The sequence below is a fragment of the Boleophthalmus pectinirostris genome, unplaced genomic scaffold (assembly GCF_026225935.1).
Source record: "Boleophthalmus pectinirostris isolate CB_2022bp ecotype Guang Dong unplaced genomic scaffold, ASM2622593v1 HiC_scaffold_3, whole genome shotgun sequence".
NCBI lineage: Eukaryota > Metazoa > Chordata > Actinopteri > Gobiiformes > Gobiidae > Boleophthalmus > Boleophthalmus pectinirostris.
The window spans coordinates 9,372,321-9,399,423 of NW_026571299.1; the positions used below are offsets into that span (position 1 = coordinate 9,372,321).

At 42.2% G+C, this 27,103-nt stretch overlaps 1 protein-coding gene across 1 annotated transcript in view; it reads right to left on the minus strand.

The window, feature by feature from the left end:
- Positions 1 to 6,481, minus strand: part of raly (RALY heterogeneous nuclear ribonucleoprotein) — a 53,596-nt gene extending 47,115 nt beyond the window's left edge. The window contains exon 1 of the mRNA XM_055160105.1: positions 6,382 to 6,481. The gene's annotated coding sequence lies outside the window, so the exon portion shown is untranslated. The remainder of the gene's footprint in view (positions 1 to 6,381) is intronic.
- Between the last annotated feature and the right edge of the window lie 20,622 nt (positions 6,482 to 27,103).

Here is a 27,103-nt window from a genome sequence, read left to right on the forward strand (position 1 = left end):
CTCCTCGGGGTCCGGACCTGCCCACGTCTGCCCCAGGACCAGAAATACGACAGCTCAAACCACGACAGAAAACAAGAGGACGAGAAAATGGGCGTCATTTTTTAAAATAATTTGTTTATTTTTTGTATTAAACCCCTATGATTTTAAAGGGCTCATATTACAAAAACAGACCTGGAGTTGTTTTTTGTTTCATTCACAAATGTTTAACACACAAACCCTGGCTCTTTTCTCACACTGAAAACACTGTTCCACCTTGTGATGTCACGTGAAAATACAGGAAGTGCTCCATTGCGTTTTTAAACCACCGCACTTTCAATAACATCATCACATTTTTGCATATTTATGGACAGTGTTGGGAAGGTGACTTTTAAAATGTATCCCCCTACAGATTACAGATTACACACACCAAAATGTAGTTTGTAACGTAATCCATTAAATTACTTAAAGTGAGTAAAGTAATCTGAATACTTTGGATTACTTGATTTGCTGTAGAGAAGCAAAGACGAGGAAACCTTCACTTAAATGTTTTGTCTGATAAAAGATTTAGACCTGGTTTAGACCTGGTTTAATCTTGATTTAGTCTTGGTTTAGTCCTGGTTTAGTCCTGGTTTTAGACTTGGTTTAGTCTTGGTTTAGTCCTGGTTTAGACCTGGTTTAGTCCTGGTTTAGACCTGGTTTAGTCTTGGTTTAGTCCTGGTTTTAGACCTGGTTTAGACCTGGTTTTAGACTTGGTTTAGTCTTGGTTTAGTCCTGGTTTAGTAATGATTTCAGATCTGGTTTTAGACCTGGTTTAGTCTTGGTTTAGTCCTGGTTTAGTCCTGATTTAGTCCTGGTTTAGTCCTGGTTTTAGACCTGGTTTAGACCTGGTTTAGTCCTGGTTTAGTCCTGGTTTTAGACCTGGTTTAGTCCTGGTTTAGTCCTGGTTTAGACCTGGTTTAGTCCTGGTTTATTCCTGGTTTTAGACCTGGTTTAGTCCTGGTTTTAGTCCTGGTTTAGACCTGGTTTAGTCCTGGTTTTAGACCTGGGTTAGTCCTGGTTTAGACCTGGTTTAGTCCTGGTTTAGACCTGGTTTAGTCCTGGTTTTAGACCTGGGTTAGTCCTGGTTTTAGACCTGGTTTAGTCCTGGTTTAGACCTGGTTTAGTCCTGGTTTTAGACCTGGTTTAGTCCTGGTTTAGTCCTGGTTTAGACCTGGTTTAGTCCTGGTTTAGACCTGGTTTAGTCCTGGTTTAGACCTGGTTTAGTCCTGGTTTAGACCTGGTTAGTCCCGGTTTTAGACCTGGTCTAGTCCTGATTTAGTCCTGGTCTGGTTCCGATTTAATCCTGCTCTCGTGCAAATAAACACCAGGAACTACATTTCCCATGATGCATTTCAGCGCAGACAACATGAAGTTATATGTTTTTACTTGAATTCTTGGGATTATGACAGAAATAATTCACACCAAAATCTTGTCAGGATATTTTAAAAGCAAAAAAAGCATCTTATCTACAAAATATCGCAATAAATATCGTACCGTGAGATGCGTATCGTGATAATATCGTACCGAGACATTTGTTTTGGACGTTTAAAGAGCAGATTTACACACGGCGCATTTAAAGGGTCCATAAACCACACCCCCCGTCTGTTTGATTGGATGTTTTACTGTCCACTGACTAAAAATCATAAACTCAACATGTCTAAAAGCTTTCACATTTTATCGCACGTGGACAGTTTTATGTGTACAGGAACATAAACTCCAACTGTGTGGGACGATAAAACAAATAAGACAGACGGGATGAAACTGAACTGAAATGTGCACGACCAGCTGATCCTCCAACAGGCACTACTGATAATTAAAGGTCCGTCTTAAACTATCTTCTGATCTTTGTTTTTTAATGTTTCCTCATCAAAAACTTACTCAGGATTTAGTTTTGTTTCATTCACTCATGTTTAACACACAAACTTTACATATTCAGGCTGAGTTCTTCTCTCAAAGGGAAAACAGTCTGTTCCACCTCGTGATGTCATGTGGTGATACGGGCAGTGCTCCACATACCAGAGTCCTGCACCAGGCCGGGTACCAGCGGGTCCTGGTTTAGACTTGCTTTAGTCCTGGTGTAGTCCTGGTGTAGTCCTGATCCAGTCCTGATGTAGTCCTGGTCCAGTCCTGGTGTAGTCCTGATCCAGTCCTGGTGTAGTCCTGGTCCAGTCCTGATGTAGTCCTGGTGTAGTCCTGGTCCAGTCCTGGTGTAGTCCTGGTGTAGTCCTGGTCCAGTCCTGGTGTAGTCCTGGTCCAGTCCTGTGTAGTCCTGGTGTAGTCCTGGTCCAGTCCTGGTGTAGTCCTGGTGTAGTCCTGGTGTAGTCCTGGTGTAGTCCTGGTCCAGTCCTGGTGTAGTCCTGGTCCAGTCCTGGTGTAGTCCTGGTGTAGTCCTGGTCCAGTCCTGGTGTAGTCCTGATCCAGTCCTGGTGTAGTCCTGGTCCAGTCCTGGTGTAGTCCTGGTGGTGTAGTCCTGGTCCAGTCCTGGTGTAGTCCTGTCCAGTCCTGGTGTAGTCCTGGTCCAGTCCTGGTGTAGTCCTGGTGTAGTCCTGTCCAGTCCTGGTGTAGTCCTGGTCCAGTCCTGGTGTAGTCCTGGTCCAGTCCTGGTGTAGTCCTGGTCCAGTCCTGGTGTAGTCCTGATCCAGTCCTGGTCCAGTAGTCCTGGTGTCTAGTCCTGGTGTAGTCCTGGTGTCCAGTCCTGGTGTAGTCCTGGTGTAGTCCTGGTGTAGTCCTGGTGTAGTGTAGTCCTGGTCCAGTCCTGGTGTAGTCCTGGTCCAGTCCCGGTGTAGTCCTGGTGTAGTCCTGGTCCAGTCCTGGTGTAGTCCTGGTGTAGTCCTGGTCCAGTCCTGTGTAGTCCTGGTGTAGTCCTGGTGTAGTCCTGGTCCAGTCCTGGTGTAGTCCTGGTGTAGTCCTGAGTCCTGAGTCCTGGTGTAGTCCTGGTCCAGTCCTGTGTAGTCCTGGTGTCCAGTCCTGGTCCAGTCCTGGTCCAGTCCTGGTGTAGTCCTGGTCCAGTCCTGGTGTAGTCCTGGTGTAGTCCTGGTCCAGTCCTGGTCCAGTCCTGGTGTAGTCCTGGTAGTCCTGGTCCAGTCCTGGTCCAGTCCTGGTGTAGTCCTGGTGTAGTCCTGGTAGTCCTGGTGTAGTCCTGATGTAGTCCTGGTCCAGTCCTGGTGTAGTCCTGGTCCAGTCCTGGTGTAGTCCTGATAGTCCTGGTGTCCAGTCCTGGTGTCCAGTCCTGGTGTAGTCCTGGTCCAGTCCTGGTGTAGTCCTGGTCCAGTCCTGGTGTAGTCCTGGTCCAGTCCTGGTCCAGTCCTGGTGATCGGCTCTGTGGTTGCAACATATTTATAATCCGTAGGTGTAGGTTTAGTCCTGGTTTAGTCCTGGATTAGTCCTGGTTTAGTCCTGGTTTAGTCCTGGTTTAGTCCTGGTTTAGTCCTGGTTTAGTCCTGGATTACTGGGCTATGGACTTTTTCAAAACAAAAACCAGTGAGCGACGTTTACAATAAAAAAATAAATAACACAAACTGCGTAAATAATTGTCGGCGTTAACGAATCAATTAGTTAACGCGAAATTAACAAAACAAAAACATTGACGTTTAAAGGCGGCGGCCGTAACACGTCCTGGGTTCCATCTTCCACCCGCCTGCCCGCCCTTCCCCCTCTCGCGCTCCCCCGCTCCTGTCACGATGATGGACCATCCCATAATCCCGTCTGATACGAGCTCCTACCCATAATGCACCGCTGCAGACGACGCCGGCCCCTCCATCCACATCACTCACGGGGGGAGGAAGGGGTTAATAAAGCGCAGTTGTTTACGGCGTTTGGCTCCGTCCGATGCGACGCGAGGTCCGGCGAGGTCAGCTGGGATGAGGAGTCTCGTATATTTGTGTAATTTAAAGCGCCGGACGTGATGTTTACTGTTTTTAAGACGGTGGGAAAACGGAGCCGGGTCGTTTTTAAAAGGTTTGCGTTTGCGTTCAAAACATCGTAATTATTCACCGACATGAGATTAGAAACGTTTTTCCACAACATTCAGAGGCCACAACTAGCATTCTAATGTGCTCTTCCTGATTCTCTGACAATAAAAAGACAAACAGACAGTACAAAGAAGACTTAGTTTGACCTCAAGAAATGCTTATACAATATATCTGTATGAGAAAGAAAAAAAAAATTGCTCAAATACTTTTTAGTCCTGTTTTAGTCTTGTTTTAGTCCTGTTTTAGTCTTGGTTTTAGACCTGATTTAGTGTTGGTTTAGTCCTGGTTAAATCCTGTTTTAGTCCTGGTTAAATCCTGTTTTAGTCCTTGTTTAGACTTGGTTTAGTCCCAGTTTAGTCTTGGTTAAATCCTGTTTTACTCCTGGTTTTAGACCTGGTTTAGTCTTGGATAAATCTTGTTTTAGTCCTGGTTTAGACCTGTTTTAGTCCTGCTTTACACCTAGTTTAGTCCTGGTTTAGACCTGTTTAAATCCTGTTTTAGTCCTAGTTTTAGTTCTGGTTTTAGATCTGGTTTTAGACCTAGTTTGGACCTGGTTTAGTCCTGGTTTAATCCTGGTTAAATCCTGTTTTACTCCTGGTTTAGTTCTGTTTTAGACCTAGTTTAGACCTGGTTTTAGTCCTGGTTTTACTCCTGGTGGTTTTAGTCCTGGTTAAATCCTGGTTTAGTCCTGGTTTTAGTCCTGGTTTTAGACCTGGTTTAGTCCTGGTTTAGACCTGGTTTAGTCCTGTTTGAGACCTGGATTTAGACCTAGTTTAGACCTGGTTTAGTCCTGTTTAAATCCTGTTTTAGTCCTGGTTTTAGACCTGGTTTAGTCCTGTTTGAGACCTGGATTTAGACCTAGCTTAGACCTGGTTTAGTCCTGTTTAAATCCTGTTTTAGTCCTGTTTGAGACCTGGATTTAGACCTAGCTTAGACCTGGTTTAGTCCTGTTTAAATATTGTTTTAGTCCTGGTTTAGACCTGTTTAAATCCTGTTTTAATCCTGGTTTTAGACCTGGTTTAGTTGTGTAATTTAAAGCGCTGTACGTGATGTTTACTGTTTTTAAGACGGTGGAAAAACGGAGCCGGGTCGTTTTTAAAAGGTTTGCACTTGTCCGGAGTTATTCCTCGCTTCAAAACATCGTAATTATTCACCGACATGAGATTATAAACGCTTTTCCACAACATTCAGAGGCCACAACTAGCATTCTAATGTGCTCTTCCTGATTCTCTGACAATAAAAAGACAAACAGACAGTACAAAGTAGACTTAGTTTGACCTCAAGAAATGCTTATACAATATATCTGTACGAGAAAGAAAAAACAATTTGCTCAAATACTTTTTAGTCCTGTTTTAGTCTTGTTTTTAGACCTGATTTAGTGTTGGTTTAGTCCTGGTTAAATCCTGTTTTAGTCCTTGTTTAGACTTGGTTTAGTCCCAGTTTAGTCTTGGTTAAATCTTGTTTTAGTCCTGGTTTAGACCTGGTTTAGTCCTGGTTAAATCCTGTTTTAGTCCTGGTTTTAGACCTGGTTTAGTCTTGGATAAATCTTGTTTTAGTCCTGGTTTAGACCTGGTTTAGTCCTGCTTTACACCTAGTTTAGTCCTGGTTTAATCCTGGTTAAATCCTGTTTTACTCCTGGTTTAGTTCTGTTTTAGACCAGTTGGGCCCAGCTTTTTTGTTAATAATTTGCCTAATTTGAGCCTTTGTTAAATTATATCTTTTTTGGCTTTATTAATTAAATTTAAACTTATTTTTATACCTTGTCTTTGCCTTTCTGTTTGGTCCACTACAGCCTTATTTCATGTTCTTATTTTCAAGTGTATTTTTTTCATTTTATGTTTTACACATGGCAAAACTGCTCTAAGGTTCATACTTGAAGCCTATATTTATTTACAATTTGAAAGTTTTGCGTAAATTATCAATAAAATAGAGAGAAATACTGAATAAATGCATTGTTTAACTAAAAAACAATCGTGATCATGATTTTTTTCCATGATCGGGTGATGTGTCCTCCGAAGGGTAGAAAAAAGTATCAAAAATCAGACACTAATAAATAAAAAAGCTAGTATGGAGACTAGATTTTCATTTTAGCAGGTATTGATACTAAAAAAGACACAAATGAACCTTTCCTGAAGCTTTAGAATGATCTTGAGCTGGATCAGAACAAGTATAAGCGCACACAGACGAGTCGACGCCCGTGGTTTGAGTCCTGCCCGCTCCTCCTCCTCTCCTCACAAATCTCTTCTCGTTCATTCATTTTTATTCTACTTACTGGAACAACGTACTTAGATCTTTAATATAATTTTACAAACCGTTTTCCGTGCCCGAGGGGCCATCAAGCGCTCACTCCATTAGCGCCGGAAAACTGCTGAAACGACAACTTTTCACTTACCCACAATCCCCCGGGGCACGGCGAACTTTTGACCCGGCGTGATGTTTTGAGACGAGGATTGGGTAATAGAAGAACAGCGATTACTCCACCTGATCCGCTCCTCTGCTCCTCTTTTAAAAGGAGAAATGTATAGTTCAGATTTTAGAGGAAGAATTTTCACTTTTGTTCTGTTTTTTGTTTTTATTTTTAATTATTGTAATTTTGGTTAAATGTTATTATTGCCTATATTTTTGATTATTTTATTATTTATTTATTTATTTATTTATTTATTATTATTATTATTATTATTATTATTTATTTTATTTTATTTTATTTTAATTTTTTTTATTATTATTATTATTTTTAAATTTTGACTAGTTTTGTGTTAAAGGTGCATTGTTTAACACATGTTTAACAGACAAACCTGCTTAGTTCAGAAAACGCCGTTCCACCTTGTGATGTCAAGGATGTACAGGAAGTGCTCCACTGTGTTTTTAAACTCCACACACCTTCACTAGAATCATTTGGATAATTTCAGCCCCTTGAACAGAATCTCCTGTCCTCAGTAGGGGCCATTCTTTCTACATGGGGAAAAAAAAAACACCAACAATATCTAGGTGAGTTAAAATGACTTAAATTAAGAATATTTTACTTTATTTAAGTCGATTCAACTTCACAAGTAAAATTATCCACCGATGGAGTAAGTGTGTTTTTCTAAATACAAGCAACATTACATTTTGTTTCTTATTTTAGTTTTTTTTTTTGTGTAGCAAGATGTATTTTCATATTTTAAAGGTTGTATGGAGGATTTTTTTTTGTTTCAAATTGTCAATGATAGCATTATAAAGGTGCAGTAGCCTTGTAATTATGATGACCAAAAAAAAGAGAATAAAAATTCATCAACTCTGGACGTGGTGGGGCTAAACATTTGCCAATAGATAACGACACTGCCTCGTTATCTGTGAGCTGACAGGCTGTCAATCAAACTCCCTACGTTTCTAGTGTAACTGACTTGCCTGCGCCGCCGGTACGTGGTTTACGTACGACTGTCACGCAGTCCACAGACGCAAGACGCACAGACGCTGTTTACTCCACCAACGCAACAGTTCTTAGCGGCTTTTTTTGACCTATATCTTCCTCGCAGTTCGCACAAAGTTTGTTGCGATGGCGACAAGAATCCAGGAGCAGTTCGCCGCAAAAGAAAGTCCGTTTTTGAGGTTGCTGAAAGAAGAAGACAAGGGGAAAAGCAGCGAAGTCAAACTAAGGTGATTCTTGAAGATTCATTCCAGCGATGGCGCGACTGAAGCAGACGCAGGGTCTAAAGACTGACGCACTGGTCCACAAATTACTCCTGGACAGGAAACTTCTGCTTATTATGAAAACTTACTTTATTTCCAAGAGCAAGACAAACGTTTTTCAGGACACGAAAGCGATATCCTATGTCTGAAAACGTAATTTTCAAGGCAAAGAAAGAGTCCGCTTGCTGCTGCGTGTTGTAGCTAGTTCATTCGCACTGAATCTCCGCGCAACCTTCTCTGCACCCCTTTCCTGCTCCTCTCCCCGCTGCCCGATCCACTCTTCTCCCTGCTCCTCACTTCTCCGGGCACGGAATCTCCGCACACCTGCTCCCCCCGCTCCTCACTTCTCCGTCTTGCCTAACCAACACTGTAGTTAGTTGTTTACAAGTCATGTGCAGCACCGGCTGTAAACAAACCTGTTTCTGGCGTAAGGAGGAGGAGGGAGGAGGCGTTTCTACGTAGGAGCTGTAGGGGAGGGGGGTGGTTTCACGCATGTGCAACATTTGAAAAAGGACAAACAGTTGCTGGATTTCTCGTTCCTTGGAAAATCCTCTATACAACCTTTAAGTCTTACTCCACAATTTTATTTGTCAAGTGAAATTTACTCAAACTGTCTTAATTCATGTCATCTTAACTTGGCTACTAGATTTAGTTTTGTGCAGTGTATGTTTATTCCTTTCACTACTACATATACTGTATGTGTGAACTGGGATTTTCTGTGCTCACAAAAATGAAAACAAAGCTCAGAAACAGACTGATCTGTGTGTCGCGTCTCCTCCTGCACCCGGACTGGAACACGCTACAGAAACACAGACAGGCCCAACTATCGCTTTAGAAATGTTGAAATGTTAAGACATGTTTTGTATCATTTCTAATCTTTCTGTAATTATTTTATTGACTATTTTGTTCCAATATTGTTGGTTCAATTGAATGCTGAAAAGAAATGGACAACACTTAATATCCAAACAGGCGACTTATTGATTCTTTTATTGCTGCTTCAGTGACTGTTTTTCATTGTTTAAAACTTGAGTACCGTATTTTCCAGGCTATAGGGCGCACTCTTAAACCTCCAACCCCATCAAAAAACGACTGCACGCCCCACAATCTAGAGCGCCCCATACACGAATCCACTCGGGCGTCCAGGCACGACTGCAGTAAACTACAAACCCGCAAACACGCACGGAGCAGACAGAGAAAAACACCCACAGACACACTCATCACTCCACGCCGTCGAGGAACGGAACGGAGGAACGAACCGAAAAAGCGAGTGCAACGTGCCGCTTCTAGACACGACTGAACAACTGAGTCACTGCGAACACGCCGACAATCCAGCGATCCCAGACACACCCTCCCTACACGCCACAACTGAACAAAGCCCAGAGTCACTGTGAACGCGTCAAACATTCGACAGTATCTCAGTTGGTGGAGCATTCGCCCACTGATCTGAAGGTTGGCGGTTTGAATCCAGCTCTCGACATAAACATCACAGGTTGAGTGGTCAGATCCACTGACCCGCAGGTTGGCTGGTGTGATTCCAGCTCCCACAGATGAATGCTGTCGTTGTGTCCTTGGGCAAGACACTTAATCCACCTTGCCCACAGTGTCTGCGTACACTGGTGAATGGGTGAGTGGTTCCTTGTTGTAAAGCGTTTTGAATGCCTTGAAAGTGGAAAGGCGCTATAGAAAACATATATACTAAACAAAGTCCCACTGACTCCATCCAACTGTTGTTCCATTCCATTTTCTTCTGCTTATCCGGGGCCGGGTCACGGGGGCAGCAGTCTGAGAAGGGCCTCCCAGACTTCCCTCTCCACACACACGTCCTCCAGCTCTTCCAGGTGAACCCCGAGGTGTTCCCAGGCCAGCCCAGAGACATAGTCCCTCCAGCGTGTCCTAGGTCTTCCCCGGGGCCTCCTCCCGGTGGGACATACCCGGAACACCTCCCGAGGGAGGCGCCCAGGAGGCATTCGGAACAGATGCCCGAGCCACCTCAACTGGCTCCTCTCAATGTGGAGGAGCAGTGGCTCTACTCCGAGCTCCTCCCGTGTGACTGAGCTCCTCACCCTGTCTCTAAGGGAGCACCCAGCCACCCTGCGGAGGAAACTCATTTCGACCACTTGTGTCCGCGATCTTGTCCTTTTGGTCATTACCCAGAACCCATGACCATAGATGAGAGTAGGAACGTAGATTGACGGTAAATCGAGAGCTTCGCCTTTCGACTCAGCTCCTCTTCACCACAACGGTCCGATACAGCGACCGCATCACTGCCGACGCTGCACCGACCCTGCCTCAAGTGGAGGAGTTCAGATATCTGGGGGATCCAACTGTTATGTTTCGTTTAAAGTCCGGTGCGGTTTATTTGTGAAAAAAGTTGGAAAATAGACCATTTAATGACAGAGTGCCTTATAATCCAGAGAGCCTAATAGTGCGGAAAAAACTGTAATACTAATTGTTCAGAGAAACATAAAACATCCTCATTAATGTTCAGTAATGGTCAAATCCACCTTTATTTTGTGATTTATGAATAGGTTTGTGACTTTTAAAATATGAGTCCCCTGAAAAAAGTTGTAAACAGTGTAATAATAAAGAATTACTTAAACATATAATGAAACAAAACACAACTCCAGGTCAGTTTTTGATGAGATACAACATGATAACATGACTTAAAGCTCACAAGAGTCAATTTGTGCAATATAGGAGCTTTAAGTTTCAGTTTTCCCGTTCCTTTTTAAAAACGAAGGTTGTGAGAGCTGGAGTTTTGCGTGCAGATGTTTTTAAATAAGACATAACCCGAGCTCATCTCCATACTGTTTACCTGTACAGACGCAGAGTTTGGCTTACACCGGGAGCCCTGTCTCTTCTCATCACCGCGGCGCTTTGTTATGTAGACGCATTTTAATTTGTCCTCGTGTTGGTGGACATTTGCAAACCAAATCCTGGTACTTTTGCATTCGAAAGTTTAAATTACATCCAGGAAAATAAAGAATAAACAAGGACGGAGCAGAGATGAAAACGCAAAACGCAATATCCATCAAAGTAAAGGCCAAAATCAGCAGCGTCTCCTTTGTGCAGGATTACAATGGCGAGGTCATTTGAACAGGAAATATTAAAGAAGACCTGCTGCGTGTGGCTCGACGTGGATCATTGTGTTTTACTTTGGACGTTTGAAATCGCAATATTCATCTAAAACGACTTAATGAAAGAAACTAAGAAAACTATGGTGCCTAACAGGAGCAGACATCGCCTTAAATATTATCACAACGAAGAGTCTGTGTCCTGCTGAAATGGCCTACCCGTCGATTTGAGCTCCTGAGGCAGAAGTGGAGTAACAAGACAACAGACTGCAGCCTGAAGTGACTCAAATCTGATTTTTTCACCCCTTTGCGACCTGTGTTACGACCCGGGTGGATCAAACATATTAATGAGGACACAGGAGGCGAAAAGGTTACAAAAGTAAAAGATGTTTTTATTTTTAAGTTCATTTTAATTCACTTTAAAAACGCTAAAACCCCTCCCGTGCCCAAAAACAAAGTAACAACTGAAAAGGTTGGGGCGGCAGTAGCTCAGTTGGTGGAGCATTCGCCCACTGATCTAAAGGTCGGTGGTTTGAATCCAGCTCTCAACATAAAAAAAAAAAAAACATCACAGGTTGAGCGGTCAGATCCACTGACCCACAGGTTGGCTGGTGTGATTCCAGCTCCCACAGATGAATGCTGTCGTTGTGTCCTTAGGCAAGACACTTAACCCACCTTGCCCACAGTGTCTGCGTACACTGGTGTGTGAATGTGCGTGTGAATGGGTGAGTGGTTCCTTGTTGTAAAGTGCTTTGAAGGTGGAAAAGCGCTATAGAAAAATGTGACCATTTACCAAGGTGGACCTGGTGAGCCAGTCAGAAACAGAACAAAATGATGCGGCACAGGGCCGTAGAAGCCGGTACCAACATCGCTAAACTAAAGGAAAAAAAGACGTCCCCAAACTAACCTGACCAAACAAAAGGTGAAAACAGGACAGCCGCTCCCACCAGGTCAAACACAAAAGGCTAACAGCTAAGACAAAGGAGCGTGCAAAGCGACGAGCGCGCTCAGGTGTGCGGAGGGCGAGGCGGTGCGTAGTGAGCGCACAGGAGCAAGAGCAAGAGAACGCGCCACTGATAAGCGGCCTATTTATACGCGAACTAACCACGCCCCAAAACAGACACAATTAAGAACACACACAATGCATACACGCAAACGAGCGCCAGCACGTAACAACCTGTATCTGATCTTTTAATGACAGTTTGAACGACACAGATCTGATTTTTTTCAAATGCGACTCAGGCCACTTGGATATGTGCTCCTGAAACTAGGGATGGGCATGATTAGTTGATTAATCGATAACTGATCATTAAGAATTTCGTCGATTACGTTCATTTTTAATCGACAAACCGAATGTAGGTTGCTGTGTGATGTCCATTTTCCCCTGGACATGTCCGTTTTTCACATCCTGTCCTGGCTGTCTGTGTTTTTTTTTTTTTTTTTTATAAAGTGATGCACATATGTTTCGAAAAACATTAAAAAGTTTTGCCAGGTGAGAGTAGCTCAATGTCGATGACGAGTCCCCACCCCCCGTACGCTGTCCTGGTTTTGACAAACACAAATCTGGTCACACTAACCTGTATTCACTGAGTCGTGTCTTTTAATCCGACAGAAGTTGAACCGCATCAGCGACACAAGATCATTTAGAAAATATTTTTCTCTTTACAGTTGATAAATGTGATTAATTTGACAGGAACAAACTTTAACATGTTCATCCAACTTCTCTATTTGTTACTTTGGATGTAACTGAAGTACTGTGATACTCAAATGTACTACAGTAATATACAGTACAATACAGTAAAACAGAAGGAACTACATAGAACATGATCCATTTCTGTTCAAACTACATGACAAAATAACAGATATTAAGCTCGTTTCAATCTTAATTCTTTCTATTCTGACCATAATGATTCACACTAAGATCTTGTCAAAACATTTAAAAAGGAATAATTATCATTTCTACAACTCTTATATAAATACTCATATATATATAATAATCACATATAAATATACCATGACTTTTTAAGTACAATTTAGTTTAAAATTCACATAAATTGCAAAAATCTAAGCTTTGGTTTAAAGACTTGAAATGACTTGAAGCTCAAAGCAGACGACTTGGACTTGACTTGGACTTGCCTGTATTTGACGTGGGACTTGACTCGGACTTGAGGTCAAAGACTTAAGACTTACTCGAGACTTTCAAAACAACGACTTGGTCCCACCTCTGATAGAGATCGACTGAGACGTGTTTTTCCAAGGCCATTGTCGATAAAGATTGTTTAGAATCCAGAGCAACCAATGACCGATAAGCTCTGCCGATATTTTTGGGTCGATATGTAGGACAGATTTAGATTTTTCAGATATTTTCGCCAAATTACATCATTTAAATTGACTAAAAACTCACCCAGAGCTCTTTTTTTTTTACCCCAAACCTTTAAGAAAACTGTTTAGTTACGTCTTAAAATGTTAATATAAAGCTTTGAGGGTATTTTTCGGCACTAAGTTTCAGATTCAAGACTGATTTAAGGCTGATATTTCGGTTTGTCTCGAGTGAAAATGGGACTGATCTGCAAAATGACGTGATTAAAGATTCCTCAAACACAAATCACTCCAAATACAACTTCAGGTGAGTAAATGGTGAAAAGAAACAACTCAGAAAACGGCTCTAAAAAGTAAATTTTTGCAAAGTTTAACCAAATATTTTCATTTCAAAGTCATTGCTACCACCTGCACATCTGTGACTAGTTTTTTTTTTTTATTAAAGAGTAACAGAAAAGACAAACACGAAAACCTTTCATTCGGAGTTTGAGCGTCACATCTGGCACTACACTCACTATATTTAATCGGTTTATTTTGGGGGAAAAGCTTTTGAATTTCAATCCAACTTCCCCGCCACAAATGTGTAATTATAAAAGACGTTTTTGTGTTTCCAGCTGCGCGTTTTCGATCCGTGAGCAAAAAAATAAAGAAATAAAATGAAATCCTCTCTGAAAACGCTTCTGTCCAGTTTGGGATTTCACTTTGTTTTCTGTCATTTAAAGGTGCACTGCGGAACATTTCCAGTGGAGAATCTGCCACCCGTTTGTCTAGAATGTTCCATCGCGGCACTACGCTACATTACAGGTCAGATCTGTGGAGAGGCGCCCCCTTTTCACATAAGGAATCAATGCATTTTTGAGCAACAGAAACTCCGGTAATGAATAAATGATAGATGTAAATGTTTAATGTCACACTGTGGAACATTCCAGGCAAAGCAATGACATCTCCATGGAGACAAGCAGGTAGCAGACCCTCCACCAGAAAAGTTACACAGTGCACCTTTAAACTTCTGTCTTTCAAGTGAAGCAGGAAATGGGAAAACTAGTGCTGTCATTGTAAACCAGTTATTCTCTTCCCACATAAATGCAATTATTTATTTATTTATTTATTTCTAATTACTTTAATTAAGATGTTTGGAAACAGATGTTTGCCCCATGTTCTTTGTTTGTACCTCATTCAAACTTGTGAATTAAATTTGTGAGTTTGCATCGTTTCTGTACTTGAAGCTGTTTTCTCCGACTGGCCGCCCATTCAAGTCAATGGGCTGAGTTTAAAGGTTGTATGGAGGATTTTATGGAGGAACCAGGACTAACCCAGGTCTAAACCAGGTCTAAACCAGGACTGACACCGGGACCAGACTGGGACTGAGACCAGGACTGAGACCAGGACCAGACCGGGACCAGAATGGGACTGAGACCAGAAATGAGACCGGGACCAGACCAAAACTAAGACCAGGACTGAGACCAGGACCAGACCAGGACCAGACCGGGACTGAGACCAGAAATGAAACCGGGACCAGACCAAAACTAAGACCAGGACTGAGATGGGGACTGAGACCGGGACCAGACCGGGACCAGAATGGGACTGAGACCAGAAATGAGACCGGGACCAGACCAAAACTAAGACCAGGACTGAGATGGGGACTGAGACCGGGACCAGACCGGGACCAAACTGAGACCAAACCGGGACCAGACAGGGACCAGACCAAAACTAAGACCAGGACTGAGATGGGGACTGAGACCGGGACCAGACCGGGACCAGAATGGGACTGAGACCAGAAATGAGACCGGGACCAGACCAAAACTAAGACCAGGACTGAGACCAGGACCAGACCGGGACCAGACCGGGACCAGAATGGGACTGAGACCAGAAATGAAACCGGGACCAGACCAAAACTAAGACCAGGACTGAGATGGGGACTGAGACCGGGACCAGACCGGGACCAGAATGGGACTGAGACCAGAAATGAAACCGGGACCAGACCAAAACTAAGACCAGGACTGAGATGGGGACTGAGACCAGGACCAGACCGGGACCAGACCGGGACCAGACCGGGACCAGACCAGGACCAACCTGAGACCAAACCGGGACCAGACAGGGACCAGACCAAAACTAAGACCAGGACTGAGACGGGGACTGAGACCGGGACCAAGACCAGGACTGAGACCAGTTTAATCCTGGTTTAGTCCTGGTTCAGTCCGGCATCTCAGTTAATGTCATGTAAACGGAAAACGACCGTTATCCGTTTTTTTTTTTCATTTTTCATTAAAACACAAAATCGAAAACTGAAAAAAAAAAAATCATTATCTGATTTTTTCATTTTGGTTTTGGAGACAAATAATGAAGAAAACTGTTTTTTTTTTCATTTTCTTATTTTTGGTTTTATATTGAAAAATGAACGAATGACACACGGATTGTAGTTGATCCTAACGACGCCGTTACAGACACGAACTTGAGCCAAAATAAGGCCAGAAATAGAGACACAATTCTATTTTAGACTCATTTGCACAGATAATCAGGAGAAAAAAAAGGGATTTTGGTGTTTAGTGGCTCTTTAAGGTAAGCGATGAATAACTTTGGACCACTGCAAACCCTTAAAAAACTAAATTTAAGACCGTAAAAATCAGGTAGAGCACGTTGAAGACCTTTCACACACACCACACAGAAATGAAGCACACGCTGATATTCATTCCCATATCTTGGAATACTCAAAACTCCGTCCGGTTTTCCTGCAGCGGGCCCAGAGCGCTGACTCAGGCTCACAGTATTGACAGAGCATTGCATTATGGGAAATGGAGGAGCATCAGTCACAGTAATGGCGAAGAAGATGGCTGATAATTAGCCGGGATCGTCAGGCGTCGGCTAATGAGCGCGAGCGAGCCAAACGAGGAAATGTCAGAGGGGCGTCCGGGGAGCCAGCTGTCAGTCAGACGCTCCCTGACGGAACAGTCCGGGGTTTTACAGGAGCGGGGGTAGAAAACGCACAATTCAAATGTCAATATGTTGATTACGAGACAAATGCTGCGGCGTTTTTTCATCAAAGACGAAGCTACAGGTCCTCCCCTTTAAAGGTAAATGACGCTGAATTGTGAGGTTTAAGCCAGTGTTCCCCAGTGGACTGGTTTTATGTCCCGACGATATTTTCGAGACAATATTTATACAGTTCGGCGGAGGAGGATGGTTTAGTCCTGGATAAATCCTGTTCTAGTCCTGTTTTAGACCTGGTTTAGACCTGGTTTAGACCTGATTTTAGTCCTTGTTTTAGTGCTGGTTTTAGTTCTGGTTTAGTCCTGGTTTTAGTTCTGGTTTAGTCCTGGTTTTAGTTCTGGTTTTAGTTCCGGCTTAGTCCTGGTTTTAGTTCTGGTTTAGTCCTGGTTTTAGTTCTGGTTTTAGTTCTGGTTTAGTCCTGGTTTTATTTCCGGCTTAGTCCTGGTTTTAGTTCTGGTTTTAGTTCTAGTTTTAGTTCTGGTTTAGTCTTGGTTTTAGTTCTGGTTTAGAAGCACGGGAAACACGGGAGGAGGCACGGTCCATGTGGGATGTTTCAGTCCTGGTTAAATCCTGTTCTAGTCCTGTTCTAGTCCTGTTTTAGACCTGGGTTTAGACCTGGTTTTAGACCTGGTTTTAGTTCTGGTTTAGAAGCCCCGGAAACACGGGAGGAGGCGCTGTCCAACTGGCCTGGTTTAGTCTGGGTTAAATCCTGTTCTAGTTCTGTTTTAGACCTGGTTTTAGACCTGGTTTTAGACCTGGTTTTAGACCTGGTTTTAGACCTGGTTTTAGTTCTGGTTTAGAAGCCCGGGAGGAGGTGCAGTCCACGCCGCGTATGCGAGAAGCGTCTGTCCACATGATTATAAAAACAGAAACAGACCTGGAGTTGTGTTCTGTTTCATTCACACATATTTGAGTAAATCTATTATTAGTCTGTCTACATCTCCAAACCTCAAAATGCTCTGCTCCACTTTGTGATGTCATTTTTATGTTATTTATTTATTTATTCAGTATTTTACCAGGTAAGTCAATTCAGAAACCTTCTCATTTGCAATGACGACCTGGTCAAGAGACAGAATAAAACAGCACAAACAAAACACTCGCACATCATCTGTAACATGAAGCAGTGAACAGAGACGTGAAACAAGTGTTAAAAACATCTGCAATGATCCTGTCAAATACTTTGGATAAACTCTCTTCTTAAAAGTCAACAGAGGTTAAAAAAAAAGTTTTAATAATAAATAATAATAATAATTGGTAAATAAATAATAATAATAATAATAATTGGTAAATAAATAATAATAATAATAATTATTGGTAAATAAATAATAATAATAATTGCGTCGGTTTTATCTTGCTCTTTTCTGGACACTCAAAGAGGCTTTACAGAGCTTTATTCATTCCCTCCACACTCAGTGGTGGTAAACTACTACTGTAGCCACAGCTGCCCTGGGGCAGACACACACACACACACACACACACACACTTTTATGCTAGGAAATGTAGGTGAAGTGTCTTGCCTAAGGACACAATGACAGTTTTTATGACTGGTGCTCCACTGTGGCACCTGATTTTCCCAGCGTCTCCCATCCAAGTATTAACCAGGTCCTGCTGAGGGGATCAGGCTTTGACAAGCTGCTACGACCACGTTAAAGTTTGAAAGTCTGTTGAAGGTGGCTCCAGTCACTTGCTGCAGAGAACAGAAATGAGGAGCGACTCAAAGCTGTGCGAGCTTTAGGTCGAGTCATGAAGCTGTAGTTTTCAAGTTAACAGGTACTTTTGACCTTTGGTTCAACAGAGACTGGAAAATGTTTTGGATTTTTTTGTTTTATTTTGTGTGAAAAGGAAAAGATATTAGAAATCTACACTTCTTTCTGCTCCTTTTCATTCACACAAAATAAACAAATAAAATGAAATGAAAGAAATGAAATCCAAAGATGAAATCGTCCAAATGATTCTAGTGAAGGTGTGTGGAGTTTAAAAACACAGTGGAGCACTTCCTGTATCACCGCATGACATCACGAGGTGGAACGTCACGAGTGTTTTCTGTTTTCAGACAAGAACTCAGCCTAAATCTGCAGGGTTTGTGTGTTAAACATGCGTGAAACAAATGAAACAAAACACAGCTCCAGGTCCGTTTGTGATGATAAAAAGCCTAATATCGGTATCGGCAAATATCAGTTTTCGATATCTGCTAAAAAAAAAATCCATATTGGCCCATCCCTACTAATATCCAGTTTTAATTTTCTCTCTTTACAGTGAACCTCTTCCCCCTGAACAGACGAGCAGTAAATATAGTGCAAAAATCAATGGCGGATCTGCATGTTAAATGAGTGTGAGGCACAAAGGCACGAGGGCAGTAATGAGTTCCACGCTCGGGCCGTTCATTCATCAGGAGACCGCTGAATTATTCACGGATCTTAAATCTCCTCGCCATCACTTCTTCTCCTCTTTTCCCTCGTCCGTCCGTACACAACGCCGCCGCGCTGGACTAATATTTGCACAAAACTCGAAAGCGGAAAGCAATTTTACTTTTATTTATTTATTTTTTTTGTCTGTTTTTGTTTCGTTAAAGGTGCGTTGTGTCATTTTTCTGGTAGAGATGTGTCATTACTCTGCCTGGAATGTTCCACAGTGTGACTTTAACAGTGTTGGGAAGGTGATTTTTTAAAATGTATTCCCCTACAGATTACAGATTACACACACCAAAATGTAGTTTGTAACGTAATCCATTAAATTACTTAAAGTGAGTAATGTAATCTGAATACTTTGGATTACTTGATTTGCTGTAGAGAAGCAAATACGAGGAAATCTTCACATAAGAAGTTTTATCTGCTAAAAGAAAATAAAAAGCCCAGACTTTACTGAACCAAACTTAAAATATTATTGATAAAAGAGGAGGAGACACGTCCACACAGCAGGATTTAGTCCTGTTAAATCCTGTTTTAGACCTGGTTTAGATCTAGTTTAGATCTAGTTTAGGCCTGGTTTTAGTCCTGGTTTAGTCCTGGTTTAGTCCTGGTTTTAGACCTGGTTTAGACCTGGTTTAGATCTAGTTTAGACCTGGTTTTAGTCCTGGTTTAGACCTGGTTTAGATCTAGTTTAGCTCTAGTTTAGACCTGGTTTTAGTCCTGGTTTAGATCTAGTTTAGATCTAGTTTAGACCTGGTTTTAGTCCTGGTTTAGTCCTGGTTTTAGACCTGGTTTTACACCTGGTTTAGACCTGGTTTAGATCTAGTTTAGATCTAGTTTAGTCCTGGTTTTAGTCCTGGTTTAGATCTAGTTTAGATCTAATTTAGACCTGGTTTAGTCCTGGTTTAGATCTAGTTTAGACCTGGTTTAGTCCTGGTTTAGATCTAGTTTGGATCTAGTTTAGACCTGGTTTTAGTCCTGGTTTAGATCTAGTTTAGATCTAATTTAGACCTGGTTTAGTCCTGGTTTAGACCTGGTTTAGTCCTGGTTTAGACCTGGTTTAGACCTGGTTTAGACCTGGTTTAGTCCTGGTTTAGTCCTGGTTTAGATCTAGTTTGGATCTAGTTTAGACCTGGTTTAGTCCTGGTTTAGTCCTGGTTTAGATCTAGTTTAGATCTAATTTAGACCTGGTTTAGTCCTGGTTTAGACCTGGTTTAGTCCTGGTTTAGTCCTGGTTTAGACCTGGTTTAGACCTGGTTTAGACCTGGTTTAGACCTGGTTTAGTCCTGGTTTAGATCTAGTTTAGACCTGGTTTAATCCTGGTTTAGATCTAGTTTAGACCTGGTTTAGACCTGGTTTAGACCTGGTTTAGTCCTGGTTTAGTCCTGGTTTAGATCTAGTTTAGATCTAATTTAGACCTGGTTTTAGTCCTGGTTTAGACCTGGTTTAGTCCTGGTTTAGACCTGGTTTAGACCTGGTTTAGACCTGGTTTAGTCCTGGTTTAGATCTAGTTTAGACCTGGTTTAGTCCTGGTTTAGATCTAGTTTAGACCTGGTTTAGTCCTGGTTTAGATCTAGTTTAGACCTGGTTTAGTCCTGGTTTAGATCTAGTTTAGACCTGGTATTAGTCCTAGTTTAGACCTGATTTAGACCCGAAACACAATGAACTCCAGACACTCCAGAACAGTAGAAAAAGTGAACACATCGCACGAGGAAAAATATAGTTAAAGCCCTAATTAAGCCCTGATGAAGACCAGTTAAGGCCATTCAAATAAAAGCCTTTTAACCATATTTTTCCTCGTGCGATGTGTTCACTTTTTCTACTGTTTTGGAGTCCCTGGAGTCCGTTGTGTTTGAGTTTTGATCCTTTTTTCCAAGCGCAGCCTCTACTTGCTCCTACTGATTGAAACACCTGCAGCAAACAGCCACATTTTTGTTCTTTCTGGTTTAGTCCTGGTTTAGTGTCCGGCAATGAGTGGAATTACCAAATAAAAAGTGTGAAAACAGGAAAATACCACCGTGTAATCCATTTATTTCAACAAAGTAACTGTAATCCAATTACCACTCACTGAAACAGTAGCTGTAACTGAATACAGCTACTCATAATTTGTACTCTGATTACATAACTCCAGGTACATGTAATCTGTTACTCCCCAACACTTGGACATTAAACAGTTCTACCTTACGTTTTCTTCAATTACAGGTGGTTTTAGAGCTCAAAAGCACTTAGAAAAACAGGCTTTCTGACTGTGAGCGGCGTTGCTTCTCCGCAGATTTGACCTGGTCTCCATGGAGATAGAAAGGCGTGAAACATTCCTGACAAAGCGATAAGAAGTCCATGAAGAAAAGCGTTTGACGGACACCTGAAAAGACACACACTGCACCTATTAGGTTAACTTCTCTTCTCGTCTAAATGGAAACTAAATCGTGGAAAATAATGATCACGTTCTGTCGGAGCAGGAGGAGGGTGAGGAAGAAGAGGCGGATAATGAGCGCCACAGCCACAACGCCTGTTTTTCTAAGTATTTTTGAGCTATAAATGCACCTGTAATTGAATAAATGTTGAAAAATATCATACTGTGGAACATTCCAGGCAGAGCAATGACATCTTCATAGAAAAAAGGAGGTGACAGGTCAGATCTGTGAAGGAGGCGACCCCACCTCACAGCAAAGTCCTGCGTGGGTCCATTTTTGGAGACCCGCACCCGTGATTTTATCGAAGTTAAACCCGCGTCCGCCCGGACCCGTTAACATTCCACCCGTTACCGTCCGTGCCCGCGATAAATCACACACAAATTAAAATCAAATTAAAATTAAAATCAAACACACAAATTAAAATCTGAAGCATCCATCAGAAAACGAATTGAAAAGTCTCGACTTTAAGAATTACAATCACGAAAATAAATAATAAAATAAATAAATAAATAAATAAATAAGAAAAATAAATAAATAAGAAAAATAAATAAATAAATAAATAAATAAATAAAAATAAATATAAATAAAATAAATAAGAAATAAAACGGTTAAGCTTTTTTCAGTACTAATACGAATTCACAGACACAACTTTACTGTAAAAAATCCGACATTACTTCACAGGCTTTAGCAGAAAAAACACTAATCGAGATGCTGGACTTTTAGGCTGCACACGCCACAGACTGAACCAGGACTAACCCAGGACTAAACCAGGACTAACCCAGGACTAAACCAGGACTAACCCAGGACTGATTCCAGGACTGAACTAGGACTAAAACAGGACTAAAACAAACAGGACTAAACCAGAACTGAACTAGTACAGTGAGTCACCAGAGGCCGCGTAGACTGTCAGGTGGCTCAGGGTTCTCTCTCTCTCTTAAGTCCAAGATTAGTCCTGGTTTAGTCCTGACTCACCCGTGTGTCATCACTATCCGCCCGTCAAATTCCAGAACATTAAAACCCGCCCGTTTCAGCAACTGTTTGCGGGTACCCAGTGCAGGACTCTCTAGCAGCTCTCGCTCTGATCAGGTCAGAACTACATGTTTCTGTTGTCACACGTTGGGCAGCGTTGGGTCATAAATCAGGAAGTAAATGCAGAAGTAAAAATCTTCTTTGGGGCCATGTGCCAACGAGCACAGGCCACTGAATATAATATGATGCCATCTTAGGCTACGTTCAGACTGCAGGGCTTAACGCTCAATTACGATTTTTTTTGTGAAATCCGATGTTTTTGCGAGGTCGTTCACATTTCCAATTAAATGTGACTTGTATGTGATCCCCTGTGTGAACATTAAACGGCGCGAAAGTGTCCCGCATGTGCACTGGAGACACGATGACGTCAACCGCAGCGATCGTGCTCTGTGTTTACGGAAGTTGTCCAAACATGGACGCGAGCATTGAGCACCTGGAGATTTTAAAGTTCCTCTCGTACCGGAGCCAGAACATGAACAACTTACTTGTTTTAAGGAGGAGATTGAGAAGGAGAAGGACGAGGTTTTTGGCCGTGGTGTTTTGTGGGGCAGCGGCAGCGACGTCCATTGAAAGGAACGTGTGGATGTGGAGACGTAGCCAAGAGTGGTGAGTGGTGATGTGCTTCACTTCAGTGACACGGAGTTCATTAACAATTTTCGCCGACTTCAGCGCAGAATAGTGACGTTTGTGGCTTGTTGATAACGTGTAGGGTGGATGAATGCGCTTTGGCCGTTCAGACTGAAGTCGCATGTCAAAAGATCGGATATGTATCGGTTTCAGGAGCACATATCTAAGGCTGCGTTCAGACTGCAGCCTGAAGTGACCCAAATCCGATTTTTTGGCTTCTATGTGACCTGTATCCGATCTTTTAATGACAGTCTGAACGACACAGATCCGAATTTTTCAAATGCGACCCAGGACACTTGGATATGTGCTCCTGAATCCGATACATATCTGATCTTTTGACATGCGACTTCAGTCTGAACGGCCAAAGCGCATTCCATCCGACCTACACGTTATCAACAAGCCACAAACGTCACTATTCTGCGCTGAAGCAGGCGGAAACCGGAACTGTAAAATCTCCAGGTGCTCAATGCTCGCGACCATATTTGGACAACTTCCGTAAACACAGAGCACGCTCGCTGCGGTTGACGCATGGGGTTGACGTCGTCGTGTCTCCAGTGCGCATGCGGGACACTTTCGGGCCGTTTACCGTTCACACTGAAGTCACAGACAAGTCGCATTTAATTGGAAATGTGAACGACCTCGCAAAAACATCGGATTTCACAAAAAAATCGGAATTGAGCATCAAGCCCTGCAGTCTGAACGTAGCCCAAGTGTCCTGGGTCGCATTTGAAAAAATCGGATCTGTGTCGTTCAGACTGTCATTAAAAGATCAGATACAGGTCACATAGGGGCCAAAAAATCTGATTTGGGTCACTTCAGGCTGCAGTCTGAACGCAGCCTTAGATTCATCCTCCTTATTTTATTATAGTTCCATGTCCTCGACAGATGAGTCTTTCTCATGCTGCGTTTTCAAATAGGTAGAAAGGACGAAGTGGGCGGGGCTACAGTTCACACTCAAACATGTTCCTCGCTCATGGTTTAAATTCAGGTATAACTGGTCACATTTTTATACAACGCTTTTCCACTTTCAAGTCTCTCAAAGCACTTTACCACAAGGAACCACTCACCCATTTACGCACACACACATTCAAAGGGGGAGAAGCGGGGTTAAGTGTCTTGCCCGACGACAGAACAACAGCATTCATCTGTGGGGAGCTGACATCGCACCGCCAAGCTATTTTTGTTTGGAAAGACAATCCATCCTTGAACAGAAATGGAGGACTCAGACACCATCTCCCTCCTGTTTACAACTCCGACCTCGAAACTAAATCTAAACAAGGAAAACAACAGGGATTTCCAGGCCAAGTCCAGAGGTGTGAAAGCTCCATTATGGCGCTGAATGACTATGTTAATATGTTCCCACACTCAGTTCAACAGGCCTAATGCCGGACACAAACTGTGCGATATTTTCAATTGTTTCACTCAGCCTCAGCTCAAACTGTACGACCAAATCGCAGGGTTTAAAAGTTCGCAGCTCGTGGAAATACTTCAACAGTGCCAAACGCTCACGAGAAGCGACGGGATTTCAAACAGGTCTGATATTCTCACGTCCTACAATGGAGCTGGTCGTGAGGTATTAATCGGTTCTTGGTTACCTTATTTTCCGCACTATTAGACGCTCTGGATTATAAGACGCACTGTCATTAAATGGTCTATTTTTGAACTTTTTTCACAAATAAACCGCACCGGACTTTAAACGAAACACAACAGTTGGATGGGTGAGTGGTTTTGTTTGTTTGTTCGTTCACGGTGACTCTGGGCTTTGTTCAGTTGTGGCGTGTAGGGAGGGTGTGTCTGGGATCGCTGGATTGTCGGCGTGTTCGCAGTGACTCAGTTGTTCAGTCGTGTCTAGAAGCGGCACATTGCGCTCGCTTTTTCGGTTCGTTCCTCCGTTCCGTTCCTCGTCGGCGTGGAGTGATGAGTGTGGCTGCGGGTGTTTTTCGCTGTGCGGTCGCTGTCTGCTCCGTGTGTGTTTGCGTGCGCTGCGGGTGTTTGCGGCTTTGCAGTTTACTGAAGTCGTTTTTTGATGGGGTTGAAGGCTTAAGAGCGCGCCCTATAGTCCGGAAAATACGGTAATCTCGGTTAATTCTTGGTTAATTGGTTTGAGTGTTCTCTGTTAACTACACGAAGCACGACACGCGATTCAGCCAAAACTCGTTCGACTGTTTTTGGCATCGGAACAAGAGAAAAATCGGCTCAAAAAGGGCCCAAAAGTCGCACAGTGAACGCTCGGCTTAACTAACAAACAAAACCTGTAAGCAAGTAGTTGTGTTAGTTTCAGAGTAGTTTCATTGTAGTTAGCTCTTCCCTTCAGACAGATATAAGGCAGAGTCCGTCAGCATTTTGACCAGAATTGAAGCAGCTTGGATGAACTGCGAAACATGTTTGACCAAAATAAACTTTTGTCCAGGTGACAAATTGAATTTCTCCATGTGTGAATGAAACAAAACACAACTCCAGGTCTGTTTGTGATGAGGAAACAACATTATAACCTGACTTCAAGCTCTCAAGAGTCAAATTTGGGTATCATAGGACCTTTACAAAAAATAAAATAAAAAATACAATTGCTATGCTTCACTAAAAAAGTCCAGAGTCGAACCAACAACCCGCTTATTGAGAGGAGGAGACCGGATAACAACTCTGCCACATCTTGATCAGCTTTAAATCTCACCAAAATCACCACCAACATCCAAAAAAAAAAGATTATAATTTCAAAAATATTAAACATGCACTATGTAACTTTTCCGTTTTAGAGTGTACACCACCTGCTCGTCTCCATGGAGATATGTTTGTTTTGCCTGGGGTATTCCACAGTACGGCGTTAAATGTGTCTTTAAAACATTTACTCATAACTAGATGTTTAACTGCATTGTATGGAAGATTATTTGTTTCGACATGTTTAGAATTTTAAATACAATTGAATTTCTCACTTGTTTGAATTTGTTTTATTCTGAATTTTAGCTGCTGAACTTTTCATTTTTTTCAATTTAAGTATAAAAATTACACCTTTTAAATATTCAACACAAATATTTTCAAGCCCTTAAATTCAACATTCAAAATTCAGAGAGCAAAAGTCGCAAGTGAAGAAAATTCGCAGGGAAGATTCAAGATGCCAAGGCAGAAGTTATCGAGCCAAATTCGTCCGATCGAACTTAGTAACAAACAGGAAATTGGATTGTTGGTTGAATTTTGACTGTCTGAGGAATTGAAAATAATTGTGCTGAATATTTAAAAGGTGAAATTCGTATTGTGAAGTTACAAAATATCGAAAAAGCCTATTCAAAATTTCAGCAACTAAAATAAGAAAAGTTAAAAAGAGTTAAAAGATTCAAAGCGAGAAATGCAGTGGTATTTAAAGGTTGTATGGAGGATTTTTTTTTAGTTTCAAACTGTCAGTCAAAGATTAAAATACCATTACAGAGACGCAGCAGCTTTGTAATTATGATGACCAAAAAAATAAATAATGAAAATCTATCAACTGTGGACGTAGTGAGGCCAGATGAACATCAGCCAATAGAAAACGAGGCTCCCTCATTTTCTATTGGCTGTTAGGTTGTCAATCAAACTCCCTAGTATAACTGACTCGTCGGAGCGCGGGGATTACGTGGTTTACGCAGCGGTTCTTAGAGGCTTTTTCGAACTGTCGCTTCCTCGCATTTCGCACAAAGTTTGTCGCGACGGCGGACGAGAATCCACGACCTGTTCGCCGCAAAAGAAAGTCCGTTTTTGAGGTCGCTGAAAGAAGAAGAGAAGAGGAAAAGGAGCAAAGCCAAACTGAGGTGATTCTTGGAGATCTCGTCCAGCGATGGTGCGACCGAAGCAGACGAAGGGTCTAAAAAGTGACGCGTCGGTCGCTGAATTACTTCTAGACAGGAAACTTCAACAGTAATTCTGAACGCGCACAAGGACTGTCGCTGTATTTCTCTTCCCTTAAAAAAATCCTCTATACAACCTTTAAAATTCTAAATCTGACAGAACAAATGATCTTTCATACATTGATTTTTCTATTTTTCTTCCATTTATTTGAGCAAAATGTGTTTTACACCAGCAGGAAGTGCACGTTATATTGCTGGTTATTGTCAGTTTTAGATTATACATAAAAAGTCGACGCTCTGAATGCATAAGGTAAGTGAGGAATAACTTTGGACCACTGAAAACCATTTGAAATGAACTAGTTTTTCAAGATTTAAGATGGAAATAAATCAGGTACGGTGCCGTAAATGCCGCACTTTGGAACATTCCAGGCAAAGTTACCATGGAGACGAGCCGGTGAGAAACCCTCCACCAGAAAAGTTACTCATAGTACATCTTTAAAATAAAAATAAAACAAAAAAAAACTGAAAGATCTGAAATGAATTCTCAGCTAAAACGTGTTGTTCCAAAGCACAAGAATCACAAAATCTAAAATCAAAAACAGAATATTCATCTCCAGAAGAAAAGAAAAGATAATTAAGAGGAAGAGAGAAGCTTCAAGACAAACAGCTGTAATCCACAAAGAAGAAAGAGCAGCTCCAGAAGAGGAGGAGGAGACAGATGGAGAGAAGCAAACGTGTGGAAGACCTACCACAGAGGACAGAGGAGCGAGG